We start from the raw sequence: 15,268 nt of genomic DNA, 5'->3' as shown, positions 1-15,268 counted from the left end.
CAGCCTCGCGGCCCGGGAAAGCCCATTGTCACTCGGTCGTCTTGTCGCGGTGCACCTCGGAGCGGCCGCAGGAAGCGCTAGGAGTTGGCCGGGCGTCGTGCTCGGGGAGCTGAGGCCACGCGCTCGTCCCGGGCCCTGTCGCTGCCGGGTCTTGGATGATTAAAATGATCGGCAGCTCCTCCCGGAGCTCGTGTTGTTGTGAATGAGCTTGGGGGCGCGGGGGACTCAGACCCGTGGCGGCCGGCAGGTCCTAGGCAGTTTTCTGCCGCCGGTGGTTTTACCTCCATGCTGAGCTGTTGTAAGAAAACCCAGCCACAGACCGGGCAGACTTACCTGCCCGGCACAGGAGGCAGGAGGCCAGGTGCCAGGGACTTTTAGTACCTTTTGTTGGCTTGTGAAAAAATTTTAAAAGTCAAAAGCTAACCTTTAGATCGAGGAAAAACTTGATGATGAAAAACACTCCCTAGAATCTGGACACAGTGGGGAAGTCGGAAGCTCGTGTTTTGTTCTGTTTTCCTTATTTCCTTAGGTGTCGCACCCAACTGTGCTCAGGGCTTACTCCTAGCTCTGCTCAGGAATCTCTCCTGGCAGGGCTCTGTGGACCATGTGGGGTCCTGTACTATATTTCCAGCTCGTGTGTGTTTGCAGCTCAAGGGTGTGTGTGTGTGTGTGTGTGTGTGTGTTTCCAGCTCGGTGTGTGTTTCCAACTCGGTGCGTGTGTGTATGTGTGTTTTCAGCTCAGAGGGGGGTGTGTGTGTGTGTGTGTGTGTGTGTGTGTGCAGTTTGGTATGTGTTTCCAGCTCAGTGCGTGTGTGTATGTGTATTTTCAGCTCAGAGGGTGTGTGTGTGTGTGTGTGTTTGCAGCTCAGGGTGTGTGTGTGTGTGTGTATGTGTATTTTCAGCTCAGGGTATGTGTGTGTGTGAGTGTGTGTACCATCCAGGGTCGCCTCTGGGAGGTATCTGCAGGCCCAGTGAGGGTACGGTGTGATGCGGCCTTCCAGTGCCTCAGTCTGCTCCCACCCCAGGAGATGTGAGCTCTTGGCGCTGTACCTTTGCCATCTGCTAGGACACAGGCCTCCTTTCAGCACGTCCGGAGCCTGGGCCATGCTCCTCCTGGAGTGTGTGTAGAGCCCCGTGCTCACTAGCACCTGGGATTGCTCACCACTCCTGCCAGGCTCTCTCTGGACAGAGAGATGGGATGGGGGGGGAGGCTGATAGGAACAGAAGCCAGGGAATGTGACACCTGTCACTGAAGTGGTATAGGGATGCTTGAGGACCAGCACTCATGAATTTCCGGGCTCAGGAGGTTAGGTTGTTTAGAAAACCAGTCTTCCACTTGGAGAGAGGTGAGGCTTCATCCTCTGCTCGCTCCTGGGTCTCCATTTTCTTTGGGTCCCTGGTCACTGGGGTGAAACCACATGTCTTGCCGGTCTTCTGTGGTTGCCACCGATTTCGGGTCCAGCCTCTGCCGTTTGAGTGATGAAACTGATGGAATTACCTAATTCCTTTATTACTATTTTTTGTGTATGTGGGGGTGGGAGGGGCACACCAAGAGGTGCTTGGAAGCCAACTCCAGAGGTGCTCACGGGACCCTGCACTGCCAGGAATCAGGCCTGGGCCTACCAGAAGAGCATATGCTCCAGTTCTTGGAGCCTTTTCCCCCCATCCCCAATTTCTCTTTCTTTACACTCTGTCCTCATATTCTGCTGACTAATTAACAGCGTGGTAGCAAGTATCTTCAAGAGCTTGTTGCCTGCACATCACTAGGGGTGCTCCAAGGAAGAGAGCAGACAGGTTAGGTCTAGATCATTCCACTCACTGCAGCCAAGACTGGTACCCGGAGGTCACTTGACCCGTGAGGCAGGAGAGGGTTTTTTGGACTTCAGAGTTAGCTCTCAGTTAAAGGGGTTGATTCTGAGAGAGAAAAGTTATCTTGTAAGCCCCTGAACCTTGTAGAAATCACCAGCAGTATCCTGTTGTATCCTGCAGAATTTGGAGGTTCTGGGGCTGGAGCAGCCCTTAAGCACCATGGAGCACTGTAGCACTGTCCTCCCATTGTTCATCAATTTGCTTGAGGGGGCACCAGTAACATCTTCATTGTGAGACTACTTGTTAACTGTTTTTGGCATATTGAATACATCACGGGGAGCTTGCCAGGTTTTGCCGTGCGGGTGGGATACTCTCAGTAGCTTTCCGGGCTCTCCGAGAGGGGCGGAGGAATTGAACCCGGGTCGGCTGCGTGCACGGCAAACACCCTACCCGCTGTGCTATTGCTCTAGCCCAGAGCACCATGGAATACAAAAAAAAAAAAAAAAAAATCAAAACCTAGTGACTCCAGCTGGCTCCCTGATTGGTTTTTGGTTTTTGTTTCTGGGCCACATCCGGTAGAGTTCAGGGCTTCTGCACTCAGGGATAGCTCCTGGGGGTTGAACCCAGGCCAGCCGTGTGGAAGGCAAGCACCCTGCCTGCTGTGCTCTCTCTCCAGCCCCATGACTCCGATTTTGGTTGGGCAGCAGGGAGGGGTCTCACCATGAGTCATATTCTGGTGTGTACTGTGTCCTTTGGAGTGTGCTACACGGGGATTGGCCTTTCCCGTGCTTCTCCGTTCTCTGGTCTCTGCCTGCTGTCTTTCTCTCCAAGTCCTGGCATGGCTAGGGTAGAAGGAAGATACCAGCCTGAACCGACTTTGAGAGAAGTCCTGATATCTGCCTGCTGCAGTCCTGTAGACCTAGGCCAAGACACTGAGCCCCTTTCACATAGTGGGGGCCAGTATGAGTCAGACTTGACTTTTCCTAGCAAGGAATTTGTTTTTTGGTGAGGGGGCACACCTGGAGGTGCTCAGGCGCTACTACTTGCAGCTCCGTTCTTGGAGATTGACCTTGTAAGATGGTGCTTCGGGGACCATGGAGCATGGGGCATAAAACCCTGGCCTCCTGCCATCTCTTGGACTATCTCTGACTCTTACCAGAGTTTCTTTTTGAGGGGAGGTAGGGAGTGGGGCATACATTCAGTTGTGCTCAGGCATCTGTGCTCTGTGCTCCTGGCTCTGTGCTCAAGGGACCATGTGTGGTGCCAGGGATCAAGCCCAGGTCTGCCATTTGCAAGACAAGTGCCTTACTCGCTGCACTCTCTCTCCAGCGCCACCAGAGTTTCTTTCAAATGTGTGTTTAATCTTGGTTGAGTCTAAAGTGTAATCGTCAGTTCAGCTCTCAGGTAGTCCCAGTGAGAGAGATGCTGTTCATTGGCTCCATTTCACAGGTGAGGAAACTGAAATATAGGGAGCTCATCAGACTGTGTGACTCTGATGGAGTTTCCAGTCCTGACAGCTGCTGGGCCGGTCATCCCAGGCCCCTGACTCTCGTGCTGTGGGGCAGCCTGCTCTTCTGTCCTCAACACCAGCTGTGGAGCCCAGGCTCGCACTCCCCACACTCATGCAGCAGGTCTGCAGGTGGGCCTTCAGAACCTTTTTCCCTCTGAGAGCTCTGGCCTGATGGCAAGAACCAACCCTCCCTCCAGGTCACTTGGTGCTTAGTCACTCACAATGGCCTCTGATGACATGTGCTACATCTGCTGGTGTTGATGAGAAAGGAAGGACAACCGTGGACGGGTGCCACTGAATACAAGGGCGTATCTTTGACCCTTCCTCTGTGCAGGAATGCAACATGTAGAACAGTCTTTCTAGCTCTGAGTTCTGAAAGAAATGGTCTTACGAATGTTCAGGTTCCTGCTATGGCTCCATCTTGGGGGAAGTTGCCATAAACAGCTGAGAGCATGTTTGCCGTGAGTGAGAGCTTTCTGGTTCAGGACTTCTTTTGTTTTTTTTGGCAGGGTTGGATGGGTTGGGCCATACTCTGAGATACTCAGGGTTTAATCCTGGCTCTGCACTCAGGAATCACTCCTCGTGGGGCTCGGGGTACCATATGGGATGCTGGCAATCGAACCCAGGTTGGCTGTGTGCAAGGTAAATGCCCTACCTGCTTTACTGTCGCTCTGACCCTCCAGCCTAGGACTTCTTAAGCTCTACCCATTCACAACTTCTCCCTCTTTGCCCAAGAAATGCAGCACAGGTGAACATTTCTAGCAGCACCTTTAGTCCATTACCCAGTTAGTTTTGAACGAGTTGTTGCTCACTGGCCTTCAGAAAGCTCTCGTTCTATCAGCTCTGATTTTCCATGTCCCCTGCAGCGATACGGAAGCGACAGTCTGGTATATGTTGATGGCTCCTTCAGACCCGGGGATCTGCCAGGTTTGCTGGGTGAGGTAGCAGGCTGGAATTTGTCCTCCTTGTCCTGTTGGAAGAGTTGACTGGCAGAGGGTAAGCCTGTCTTGTTTCCAGACCCAGGCTGGCCAGCCCCTCGCTCTGCAGGACCTTTAACCCTTTGCCCTTTGGAACCCCAGTGGGCCTGCTGGCAAAGTGCTGCTGTGGGCCAGTTGGTCACAGCCCTGGGCCACTAGGGCCCCTCACACGAATTAGAGCTGCAGCTATCCAGGAGAATTGGAGTAGCCTTGGGTGCAGTTGGGGAGTGCTTTCTATTTGTTCTCTTAAAGAATGAGAGTTTCAGGGGCTGGAGTGATAGCACAGTGGGTAGGTCGTTTGCCTGACCCGGGTTCAATCCTCAGCATCCCATATGGTCCCCTGAGCACGGCCAGGAGTAGTTCCTGAGTGCATGAACCAGGAGTAACCCACCCCTGAGCATCGCCGGGTGTGTCCCAAAAAGCAAAAAAAAAAGAAAGAAAGAGTTTCAGGGGGCTGGGTGCAGAAGATGCGGGAGCTCCTGGAACATCATGTTCCAAGAAGAATGGATGATGTCTCCCACTCCACCACTTTGCTTGTAAACTCTTAGTATTAACACCTTTTGTTCCTGGCTCTGAGGGATGATCCTTGTCTTCCTTATTTTAATTAATCTTTATTTTGGTTTTGCGACCACACCCAGAGGTGCTCAGGGCTTACTCCTGGGTGTCTGTTCAGGGATCACTCCTGGTGATGCTCAGGGTACCGTATGGAATATTGGGGATCAGACCTGGGCTGGCCGCACGCAAGGCAAGTGCTGGACTTGTTGTGTCTGTCTCTGTAGTCCTCAAAGGATAATCTTAAGGGCAAAGGAAGCTCTGTGGTTGGTGCTCCAGATGGCGCAGGCGGTCACCAGTTGGGGTTGGCGTTTCGGTTTGTGGTTTGGAATGAAGAAAGTGTTGCTCTGGGGGCTCTGGCAGGCAGATGCGCCTGCACCAGGGCCTCTGTTCGGCTGAGCCATTATTGCTGAGCTGGTGCAGATGGCTCGTCCCAGGGAGTCCCCGCTGCCTGGGCCCTGCAGTCCTGAGTGCTCGTGGCCTCCTGGCAGGGGGAGTTGGTGTTGGTGTTGCCCTCTCCGCATGGGTAGTGCCTGCCCTCTCTCCCTCTGTCTCTCTTGGTGCTGGGGGTCACCAGGAATAGGGAAGCCCGTCGCTGCTTTGTAAGTGACAGTACTGGGAGTCTGAGAGTGAACAGGCAGCTAATGCGCGTCCTGTCTGGGCTCACTGCTCAGTTGCTGCTTCTGTGCTGTGCTTCTGTTTTTGAGATGCTCCAGAGAGCAGGTGGGCGGTCCTGAGCACCCAGAGTTGGGGTCCTTTTTCTGGCAGATGGGGATGCTTGCAGTATGGTTGTCAGGTGACATGCGTTTTGTGTCTGGCTTGATGGGCCTGGGATGTTAAGTAAGAAAGCCAGGCATTTCTTTGTGTGGGGCTGCATGTGATCTGTGAGCCCAAGCTTGGCTTGGCAGGGCTGATCCCAGTCGGAGGGCCAGCGGCCTCGGGGGCAGTGGCAGGTGTGAGTCTGCTAGGCTGCCAGGGACAGGGGTGTGGAGGGGTGAAGATCAGGCTCAGCCCTGCACATGCTGTCTGTAGATTGTGCAGAGGTCTGGGTGGTGGTTTCAGAATATAGTCCTGTTCACCCTGCTGCTGGCTCCAGTCCTGCTCTTAGACTTCCCTGCACCTCACAGGTGAGACTTGTTGCCTCACCTGTAAGGTGAATGTAACAATGCAACTGACTTTGAAGGTATGTTGTGGGAATTAGAGCAGTAGATGTATGAAGTGATGGGTGTAAAACGTGTGCTTCGTAGCGATTGACTGTTCGCATTCTACCTGAATGGACAAGAGCGGAAGCAGGTCCCAGGTGCTTGTCAGTGTGTGTGTATGTGTGTGTGTGTGTGTGTGTGTGTGTGTGTGTGTGTTGTGCATGTGTTAGAGGGTTCATAAAGGCACGTTTCTCACAGAGGCCCACCTGGAGGCCGTGGCTCGTGGCGCTTTCCGCAGCGTCTTACCCACAGTGAGTACTGAATGAGTAGCCGTTCCGTGGTGTGAGGGGTGTGTGTGAGAACTCCCAAAACAGCCGCAGCACTTTGGACAGGGCTGGGATTGTTCGCACCGACATATTTTGCCCGTCGTCACGTTCATGCTGTGTCCCTTAGGCCTGGTCTGGCACAGTGCGGGCACTCAGAAATCAGTTCCTGAGCAAATGCACAAATGGCTATTTATATTTTGACATAAAGAGCAACAGCTCCCTTAGCCAGCGCGCCTTGCAGCTGCCCCTGGTGGGGGTAGCCAGGATGAGGGCCTGTGGCTGCCTGCAAAACCCCTTTGGAGGGGGACCGGAGAGGCGGTGCCGCAGAGCCAGCTGGCCGGGGCCTCACGCTGGGGTGAGCTTGCTTCCGTGGATGTGAGCCGGGCTGAGGGGCACGCACGAGGTTGGGCCTCTCACAACTGTGGGTCCCCGCTAAGCGCGCAGGAGGGGGTGGGGAGAGACTGAGAGGCTGCCTCCCCCGTGCCGTGCCCAGCACAGAGATTGAGCATGCACCTGCTGCCTGCCTGGGGGTGCAGCCTGACCACCCCCACCCCCAGCTCCAGCCTGGTTTAATTGTGATGCAAGACTGGGGCTGCACACACCTGCCCTTGGCCTTCTCTGCCTCCTTGAGCCTTCACTCCAGCCAGCCTGGGTTTCCCGTGCCTGTCACTGGTGGCCCTGTCAGCTGGCTTCCGGAGCCCTGGCAGCAAGCCATTGGCTAGACCAGCTTGTCATCTGTGTGCCCTCAGCTGGGACCCCTTGGTGTGGGAGAGGACAGGACTGAGAGGACCCCCCCCCTGGCAGGTGCCTCGGACAAGGACCTGAGCCACTACAGAGGACAAAGTAGGAACTTGCCGGCAGATGGGGACTTCCCAGTTTCAGTTGACTACAGGTCTCACCCAGACGCCTTTTCCATCTCCTGGGGTCCTGGGTTGATGGACCCACGATGGTTCCGCAGAGTTCAGAGGACTCCCAGCGCGGAACAGGAGGCCTGGAAGCACCCAACAGGGCTGAAATTCCTTGAAGTCAATGCAGACTGTGGCTGCTGCCCCTAGAGAGTGGCTGGCTGTTTTCAGGAGGACAACCCTCTCAGACCCTTGGCTGCCTCCGTGTGTGGGCTGCACACGTGACCACTGGGAACGCCTGTTGGAAGGAGAGGGAGAGTATCCCCCACACGCAGGAAAATTCCTTCTAGGATGTTTCCCATTGGATGGGAGAGTCAGTAGAGAGATTAAGGCAGTGCTTTTCAGTCTGAGACACCACACATGGTTCCCTGAGCACTGCTGGGTGTGACTCCCCAAAACAACCAACCAAATCGAACCTAAGACCTTATATGCCTCATACATGCAAGGCTTGTGCCTACCCCTGACTGAATCAAATCCCCAACCCTAAGAAGCTCTCTTACTTGGGAAATGTTCTGTGATCGAATGCCTGTAAACGGTTCTCTGGAGTTCCCCAGCGGTTAACTTTTGACTGCATGTGTGCAGCACCTCTGCTCATTCTCTCTGTGCCATACATTGAATACATTTCTGTCCACACTTATTTTTGTTTGTTTGCTTGCATGTATTCGGTTTGGATTCACACCTGGTGATTCCCACGGTTTCCCCTCGCTCCGTACTCAGGAATCACTCCTGGTGGTGCTTGGGGGACCGTATGGGATGCTGGGGATAGAACCTGGGTGGGCTACGTGCAAGGCAGTGTTTTTTTTTCTGGTGCCAGGGATTGAACCCAGGACCTCCCCTGCACTGTAAGTGCTCTCCCACTGAGATACCTTTCTGGCTTTACATGCAGTGGACTTTCGAACAGGTATACAAACAGTCATACTATAGATAGCTCCAGGTTATCTCCTTTACGTGTTCCTTAGGCTATCTGGTCCTGTGCACATCCATAAGGAGGCCCTATGGGTCAGTTTCACCCCATCCAGGGTTAGCCTTGGCCCTGTGGCCGGGGTTGGGACCTGTGCTTTGTGGTGAGAACGTGAGCCCAGCTGCAGCTGGGGTATGGGTGAGCCTCGCCCCACCGACAACCAGCCAGTCTGGTTTCTGGAGGCTTCAGCCCAGTTCTGACACTATCTGTTGGAGATCACTCACATTCCAAGCTGAGTTCAGACTCCCAGAACCACCCTCCACCCTCCACCTCGGACCCCCACAGCACAGGCTTCTGATTGAAGCTTTCCACCTGCTCCCCTTCAGACTTCAAGCAGTTGTAGCCAGGCCTAGGTTATCATCTGTTTCTGACCAGCAGTCTGTAAACCAGGCTCCCAGGACACCTTGTTCCTCAGGTTCAGTTAACGTACAAAGGAATATGGCCTGGTGGGTGAGATGCACGGGCTCGGGCTTGGGGCTTCTGTGCCCTGCCCAGACATATTCCCTTCTCTCTGTCTTCAGTGTGCACCAGACCAGCTCATGGAAGCTCCTGCTGTTGATCTTCTGTAAAAGTTTCATCACATAAGCTTGATAGATTTATTTACTTAATTATTTTGGGTTTGGGACCACAACCAGAGGTGTTCAGGGCTTACTCCTGGCTCTTTGCTCAGGGATCACTGGGGTTGGGGAGGCACAGGGAACCATATGGGGTGCTGGGGATTGAAGGTGGCATGCACCTTACCTGCTGTACTGTGTCTCCAGCCTGTAGGCAGGATAGGTGTAGCTCTTTGAACTTTGCCATTGAATTCATCCCCGTCCTGAAGGTCATGTATTGGATGGATTTGGGACTGGAAGTTCTAGCCTTCTGATATAATTTTGACTCCCCCTGACTTCCTCCACCTCTCATCTGTAAGGTATTCCCCTGAAGTTACCTCATTAGCACGAGACCTTTATAACTCTCAACATTAAAATCTGGGGGAGCTGTGAGCCAAGAACTGGATGAAGAAAGACCATATACATATAAGAAATACCTTGTATGTGTGACCAAATGTGTATATGTGTTACTTACAAATAACAATATCGCAGCTACATTTGCTGTTTTGGTTTTTGGGCCACACCTGGTGGTGCTCAGGACTTACTACTGGTTCTGCACTTAGGGATCACTCCTGGTGGTCTCAGGGTACCATATGGGTGCCGGGGATTAAACCCAGCTCAGTCACGTGCAAGGCAAGTGCCTTATTCTCTGTACACGTACTTGATAGGGAGATAGACGCTTCTCTCAGGGATATAATTTTGCTTTTTTTCTCTTTTTGGTAGAAGTGTAGAGATGGATCCCAGGGCCTCTTGCATACCAGGCATGTGCTGTATGTACTATTCAACCATACCACTAAACCCCACCCATTACTGCTGCTTTTTTTTTTTAATTAGTTTCTGGGCCACACCTGGAAGTGCTCAGGACTTATTCCTGGTGACACTTGGGGTCATATGTAGTGCCAGGGATCACTGCAAATGTCTGTCCCAGTTATTGCTACGAGGCTGCTGACTGATTCTTTTATTTAAAAGAAAAAAAAAATTTTTTTTGAGTTTCTGGGCCACATCCAGTGATGCTCAAGGCTTACTCCTGGCTCTGCACTCAGGAATCACTCCTAGTGGTGCTCAAGGGACCATGAAGAATGCCAGGAATCAAATCCAGCTCGGCCATGTATAAGGCAAATGCCCTACCCACTCTACTATCTCTCTAGCCCCTGATTTTATATTTTTATTAATAATCTACTCCAGAAAGATCTTTATCTTTCTGTTTTAATTTTTAGCATAAGGGGGTATCGTGCCGCCAGCAGGTCATCTGTACCAGTGAGGCGAGTGTATCAGCAGCCTGATGGCGCCTTCAGACGTCCAGATACCCCAAAATTGCTGCTGTGCCTTTGGCCAGATCCCAAAAACTTGGGGCAAAGTTTACCAAGAAAGTAAACGGCCAAAAGTTAGGTATGTGGGAGACACACCCATAAACCACCTCCGGCTCAGCTATATAATTGGAGGCAAGACCTCTCTGGTTTCTGATAGAACTGCTTAATGGCCATGATCCCAGAGACTCAGAGACAAATCTTGGAACCCAGTGGCTTTTGGCAGAGGTGTGTCTGGTCCCCTCAGTAGGTTACCGGTGGCGGACTACAGCAGGGGGGAAAGGGTGTTGTCCCTCCACCTGCTCCCCCTTGGCTTCGTGGCAGCCATCTTCCAGAGGCCACTGGACAGTCAGGTTTGGGCCCGCAGTGACGAGACACGTGTGGTCTCACGGGATGGGGGTGGAGCCGGCCCTTTCCTCCCCACCCCAATGAGACCCCCAAGTCGCCGCCCACGAATGGTCTCTCTCGCTCCTGATCTCAGAGACTCAAACAAATCTTGAAACCCAGCGGCTTTTGGCAGAAATGCGTCCGGTCCCTGCAGTAAGTTACTGGCGCCGGGCCACCCCAGAGGGGAAAGGGTGCTGTCCCTTCACCTGCTCCCCCTTGGCAGCTTGGTGGCCGCCATCCTCTAGAGGTCATTGGGCAGTCAGGATTGGGCCCGCAGTGACGAGACACACGGGGCCTCATGGGATGGGGGTAGAGCCAGCCCTTTCCTCCCCACCCCAACAAGACCGCAAGTCGCCACCCATAAACAACCTCTCAGGCTCCTGATCAACGTGCTTAACGGCCATGATCTAAGAGACTCAGAAACAAATCTTGGAACCCAGCGGCTTTTGGCACAGATGCGTCTGGTCCCTGCAGTGGTTTACTGGCGCCGGGCCACCCCAGAGGGGAAAGGGTGCTGTCCCTTCACCTGCTCCCCCTTGGCAGCTTGGTGGCCGCCATCCTCTAGAGGTCATTGGGCAGTCAGGATTGGGCCCACAGTGATGAGACACATGGGGCCTTGCGGGATGCGGATGGAGCCAGCCCTTTCCTCCCTGCCCCAAGGAGACCCTCGAGTCGCTGCCTACAAACAGCTTCTCTTGCGCCTGATTAAGCTGCTCAATGGCCATGATCCAAAAGACTCAGGAACAAATCTCAGAATCCAGCAGGTTTTGGCAGAAATCCCTCCAGATTTTATTGTTAAAATTTTGGAATTCCAAAATTGCACGGCCACTACTGTGGCCGCATGACATCATATATTATTCATAACCAGCAATAGAAAACTAATTGTCTACGGTTGCCTTTTCGGCAGATCTGAGGATTGGGGTAAAGTCCCAAATAATAATGGTGGACCTGGTGTCGAAATATTGAATGTAATCAAAATAGAGTAATGTGGAAATCATCTGCCCCACAGGTAGGGGGAGGGTGTGGAATGGGGGTATACTGGGGTTTTTGGTGATGGAAAATGGGCACTAGTGAAGGGATGGATGTTTCATTGTATGAACGAGAATTAGACCTGAAAGCTTTGTAACTGCTCTCATGGTGATTCAATAAATAAAATTATAAAAAAGGGAAAAAATAATTTTTAGTGTAAGTAGGCACTCATGAGGTCTTATTCTGTATGTCTATTCTTTTTAAGAATTGTTTTTGTTTTGTATTTTTTGGGGGAGTTGCACACCCAACTGTGCTCAGGGGTTACTCCTGGCTTTGTGTTCAGGGATCACTCCTGGCAGGGTTCGGGGTGCCATATGGCGTGCCAGAGGTTGAACCTGGGTCAGCCATGTGCAAAGCAAGCACCCTACCAACTGTCCTATCTCTCTTGTTCCCATTGGTCATTTTGATGCCTATATTGGATTTAGACAGTGAAATCCCTTTAGATTTATTTCTGCATTTTTCTGGTATGTCTCCGACCATTTGAACATGGTGACCCTCAAGTGATGCTCAAGGGGCCCTGGTGGCCACCCCTGGAGAGATTCGGTCATCTAGGCAAGTGGTTCGATGCTTGGTTCCAAGGAAATGGCGCAACTCAGGCCCAGTGTTACTAGAAACCCAGGCCATCCCAGCGATGCCAAGGGACCAGTCTGGTGCCATGGTTGAACTCACTCAGACATGTGCACACTGACTGCTGTTCTGTCTCCCAGGCCCAGTTTGAATGCTTTTATTGCCAGGCTCATCGTTGTTGTTGTTGTTGTTGTTGTTGTTGTTGTTGTTGTTACTTTGTTTTTTTTTGGGGGGGGAGGTCCACACCGACAGTGCTCAGGACTAACTCCTGACTCTACACTTGCGGATCACTCCTGGTGGGCTCAGGTGACTATATTGGGGTGCAGGGGATTGAACCCAGGTCAGCCATCTGTAAGGCAAGATCCTTACCTGCTCTACTATTGCCCTGTCCTGTCCATTCCCCCTCCCCCTGCCCATGTCTAGTATTCTTTCTACCCCAGTCTGATTTCCTTTTAATGTTTGAGAGACCTTTAAGAAACAGACAGGTGCTAAGCAGTTTCTTTGTTACTCCAACTACTAGTCCCTCAGCCTAGCCTGTGTGTGTGTGTGGTGTCTCTTTTTTGAGTAAGTTAATGCTGTTTCTTTGGTTCCAACCCAGCGTTAAAGGATTTTGCTTGCTTTCTCTACTTTCTCATTATCTCACTTCTGAGGTGAGAGTGCTGGCTTCTACAGTACAGAATTGGTAGGTTTGCTCATCTGCTTCACTTGCTTCATCCCACAGGGTCCACAGCCTGGTTTCAGGTGTGCTGTGACTGCTCTTTTCCCAGCAACACACCTGGAGAGTTTGAATCATTTGCTTTGTTTTTTTCACTCATGGTCTATACTCAGAGTACTGGCTGTCCATGACGCATTTTAAATGCAGTGAAGGCGGGCCAGGGCACTAGTACAGCAGGGAGGGAATTTGCCTTGTACATGGTCAACCCGGGTTCAGTCCTCAGCATCCCATATGGTCCCCTGAACACCAGCAGGAGCACTTTTTGAGTGCAAAGCCAGGAGAAACTCCTGAGCATCACCTGGTGTGGCCCAAAAAGCAAGGAAGGTTCATGCTGTAATCTGTCTTTCTTTGAGCTTTGACCAGCATGTGGACTCACAGAGCCAACAGCACATTCCAGACACTGAGCAGCGTCACCACCCCACAGTGTCACCTGTAGTTAACCCCTCCCTGACCCTGCGTTCCCTCACACCAGGCTGCGGATCAGAAGTACATTGTTCACAGGCTCCTTCCTGTGTGCAGGTGCTTCTTGCTGAGCCCAGGTTCATATTCCTTACACTTTACAGTTCATATTTAGTTGCCTATAGTTTGTTTTCTGTGCAGAATGCAGAGTGGTCATTTTTGAACTGTCTGTTTTGAATTACTTTTGATATGCACTGGAGGGAAGAGTTGGAGTTCTGAGAGGAATGTCCATTTGTTCTCTTTAACTACCTTTGCACCTTTGTAAAAGCCAGTGTATGTTGTGGGTCTGATTTCTGACACTTTCAGTGTTTCAGTGACAAACATATTTAGTGAGCTTTGGATCCAGGAGGCTTGTACTTTTGAAAGATTCCACCCTACCATTGCTTTTCTTTCTTTCTTTCTTTCTTTCTTTCTTTCTTTCTTTCTTTCTTTCTTTCGACTTTTTGGGTCACACCCGGCGATGCACAGGGGTTACTCCTGGCTCTGCACTCAAGAATTACCCCTGGCGGTGCTCAGGGGACCATATGGGATGCTGGGAATCGAACCTGGTTTGGCCGCGTGCAAGGCAACCTGCTGTGCTATTGCTCCAGCCCCGCTTTTCTTTCTTTAGTAGTTGTGCTTCCTCCGTTTCTCTTAAGTCTTTGCTGGGGCAGGAGCAATAGTACTGCAGGTAGGGTAGTTTGCCTTGCATGTGGCTGACCTGGGTTCGATCCTCGGCATCCCATATAATTCCCCAACCAACACCAGGAGGAATTCCTGAGCGCAGAGTCAGGAGTAAGCCCTGAGCATCACCGGGTATGACCCAAAATCAAATCTTGTCTTTGTAGCGTAGGTAGTAAGGCTTTCCACACCCTGGCTAGACTTTCATTCTGTTCTTCTAGGATCTTCTTTGTTGTTTGTTGGTTTATTTTTTTTGTGGGGGGAGGCACACCTGCAGGTACTCCGGGTTCATTCCTGGTAGGCTCGGGGTACCATATGGGATGCTGGGGATTGAACCCAGGTAGGAAAGTGACCTACCCGCTGTCTTATTGCTTGAGCCCTTCCACTCATATCCTTTTCCTTGGGCCTCCCCTCCTCTTTTAGAGTTTCCTTTAAATTTGTTTTGTTTTCTGGTTTTGGGGTTTAGAGTTTCCTTTAAATTTGTTTTGTTTTCTGGTTTTGGGGTCACAACTGGTGATGTTCAGGGCTTACTCCTGGCTCTGTGCTCAGGGATCACTCTTGGCAGTGCTTGGGGACCTTATGGGATGCTGCTTCCCTTTCTCTGCATGGGACTCTGACAGCACCTGCCTCTTCACAGAGCCTCAGGACTTGTGCCAAGGCACAGAATGCAGGAAATGTGCACAGCCTGGCACTGTTTGAGTTGGTTTCTCCTTGAGGCCTCAGGACTGCCCTGGAAGCAGGACAAGGTGGTCCCCTACACCTCCCACAGAGGAAGGTGTCAGACCTGGGGGGAGGGGTGTCACTGGGGTCCCAGAACTGGTCTTCTTTGAGAGCTCAGTCTCAGACTCAGTGCCTGGGGTGCAGGGCAGGAGCTTGCTGGCACACCTCCCAGCCACTGGGAAAGAGGCCTCAGGAGCCCAAGAGCCTGAATCTGAAGGGGGCACAGAAGGCCAGAGGAGGCCCTTTGCCCTGTGGCTCAGAGCACTGTGGAGAGGCCATAGTTAGATCTGGGATGCTTGGATGGTGCTGAGGCTTTTCCTAATTCTGCCTCCAGGCACCTCTCTGGTCCCCTGCCTGTGGGTGCTGTAATGAAGCCTCTGCAGGACCAAGCACAAGGCTTCTCTGGGAGCCTTCTCATGTGGAGCTACCCTTTGGTCTTACCGGCCCATGGGCTTCGGCCAGGCGACAAAAGCAGCCCCCAGTCTCTCCCCATTTCTGCCCCTTCTTCTTGGCCTCTTACCTTGGGGCTCTGTGAGCGTGCCCAGTTTGGCCCTCGGTTTTATGCTTTGGTCATCTGTGTTGATGAGTGGTCGCTCACCTGTCCAAGGTGTCCGGAGAATCGATGGTGACCATGACTCTGCAATGTTTA

The 15,268-nt window shown here is 52.1% G+C and overlaps 1 protein-coding gene across 2 annotated transcripts in view; it reads left to right on the top strand.

Moving 5' to 3' along the window:
• Nucleotides 1-15,268, top strand: part of DGCR2 (DiGeorge syndrome critical region gene 2) — a 62,233-nt gene that overhangs the window by 695 nt on the left and 46,270 nt on the right. The window lies entirely within an intron of this gene.

Source organism: Sorex fumeus, unplaced genomic scaffold (assembly GCF_029834395.1).
Source record: "Sorex fumeus unplaced genomic scaffold, SorFum_2.1 ptg000043l, whole genome shotgun sequence".
NCBI classification, from domain to species: Eukaryota; Metazoa; Chordata; class Mammalia; order Eulipotyphla; family Soricidae; genus Sorex; species Sorex fumeus.
The sequence above is the reverse complement of the archived record's forward strand: the minus strand, read 5'-3'. Positions and strand labels throughout refer to the sequence as shown.